General features: G+C 41.1%; 1 non-coding gene across 1 annotated transcript; it reads right to left on the minus strand.

Moving 5' to 3' along the window:
* Positions 1 to 721: 721 nt before the first annotated feature.
* Positions 722 to 840, minus strand: LOC123688479. The gene has a single exon (XR_006749996.1). It is a non-coding gene; the product is annotated as a 5S ribosomal RNA (ribosomal RNA).
* Positions 841 to 2,500: the final 1,660 nt, after the last annotated feature.

Consider the following 2,500-nt stretch of genomic DNA (forward strand, 5'->3'; position numbering starts at 1 on the left):
GATGCACCACGTAATCTCCATCTTACCGATGCACCACGTGAACTGGATCTTACCGATGCACCACGTAATCTCAATCTTACCGATGCACCACGTGAACTGGATCTTACCGATGCAGAACGTGAATTGGATCTTACCGATGCACCACGTAAACTCGATCTTACCGATGCACCACGTAATCTCGATCTTACCGATGCACCACGTGAACTGGATCTTACCGATGCAGAACGTGAATTGGATCTTACCGATGCACCACGTAAACTCGATCTTACCGATGCACCACGTAATCTCAATCTTACCGATGCACCACGTGAACTGGATCTTACCGATGCAGAACGTGAATTGGATCTTACCGATGCACCACGTAAACTCGATCTTACCGATGCACCACGTAATCTCAATCTTACCGATGCACCACGTGAACTGGATCTTACCGATGCAGAACGTGAATTGGATCTTACCGATGCACCACGTAAACTCGATCTTACCGATGCACCACGTAATCTCGATCTTACCGATGCACCACGTGAACTGGATCTTACCGATGCAGAACGTGAATTGGATCTTACCGATGCACCACGTAAACTCGATCTTACCGATGCACCACGTAATCTCAATCTTACCGATGCATCACGTAATCTCGATCTTACCGATGCAGAACGTAAACTCGATCATACCGATGCACCACGTTATCTCGGCAGACCGATGCAGAACGTAAAAAAAAAGCTTACAGCACGCGGTGTTCCCAAGCGGTCACCCATCCAAGTACTAACCGCGCCCGACGCTGCTTGGCTTCAGTGTTCTGACGAGAACTGGCAATTTCAGCGTGGTATGGCCGTAAACAACAAATATAGCGATATTTTCTATGATATCTCACTTTTTGGGAGCGGAAAGGACGTGAACGTTTTTCCTTATAAAAAATGAAATAACTTTTGGATATTAATTCTGATTGTTGATTTAAGTTTTAAGAACACATTAGGACATATCTCAATGAAATTTGAGGGATTTCCGAAATCGAAAAATATTTTTCGAAAAAAAAAAAAAATCCCAGAAGACCTCGGTCATCTCAAGTTTATTTCCATATTCTATTACACAATCAACGTACATCACAAAAGGAACCATCTCTCTAACTATCACAGTTAAATTTTTGTATCGGAACATTTCACGTCGGAATATCTCGCTAAGTCCAGACCGGGGAGATCGGTCGCATTTGACACCGTCCGCTCCGGTCTAACATCGTCTTGGAGTCGGGGTAACGATGGAGAGGCGTTTAAGGACGTGAACATTTTTCCTTATAAAAATTAAAGTCGACAATGAATATTGATTCTGATTACTGATTTACTCTTTTAGTACACATTAGAAGGCAACGCAATCAGATTTGAGGAAATTTCAAGATCAGAAAATTTTTTTCGAAAAAAAAAAAAATTCAAGAACACCTGGGTCATGGCAAGTTATTTCCCACAATCCATTCCACAATCAACGTACAACATAGAAGAAATCATCTCTCTAACTATCCTGGTTCAAAAGTTGTATCGGAACATTTCACGTCGAAATACCTCGCCAAGTCCAGACCGGGGCGATAGGTAGTATCTGACACCGTCCGCTCGGGACTGACATCGACTTGGACTCGGGCTAATGATGGGGAGGCGTTTAAGGACGTGAACATTTTTCCTTATAAAAATTAAAGTCGACAATGAATATTGATTCTGATTACTGATTTACGCTTTAAAAACACATTAGAAGGCAACCAAATCAAATTTGAGGAAATTCCAAAATCAGAAAATTTTTTTTCAAAAAAAAAAAAATCCGAAAAATATTTTTCGATTCTGATTACTGATTTACTCTTTTAGAACACATTAGAAGGCAACGAAATCAAATTTGAGTGAAATCCAAAATCAGAAAATATTTTTCGAAAAAAAAAAAAAATTCGAGAACACCTCGGTCATGGCAAGTTATTTTCCACAATCCATTCCCCAATCAACGTACATCCCAGAAAAAATCATCTCTCTAACTATCCTGGTTCAAAAGTTGTATCGGAACATTTTCACGTCGAAAATATATCTCAGAGTCCAGACCGATGCAGAACGTAAACTCGATCATACCGATGCTTCACGTAATCTCGATCTTACCGATGCACAACGTAAACTAGATCACACCGATGCAGAACGTAAACTCGATCATACCGATGCACCACGTAAACTCAGGCAGACCGATGCAGAACGTGAACTCGATCTTACCGATGCACCACGTAATCTCGATCTTACCGATGCACCACGTAAACTCGGGCAGACCGATGCAGAACGTGAACTCGATCTTACCGATGCACCACGTAAACTAGGGCTGACCGATGCATCACGTAAACGACGATCGAGAGGCGCGAAAGGACGTGAACGTTTTTCATTATAAAAATTGAAATAAATGATAAATAATGATTCTGATTGTTGGTTATCATTTTTAATAAGCATTAGGAGGCAACCAAATGAAATTTGAGGAAATTCCGATA

This window comes from Harmonia axyridis, chromosome X, assembly GCF_914767665.1.
Source record: "Harmonia axyridis chromosome X, icHarAxyr1.1, whole genome shotgun sequence".
Lineage (NCBI taxonomy): Eukaryota > Metazoa > Arthropoda > Insecta > Coleoptera > Coccinellidae > Harmonia > Harmonia axyridis.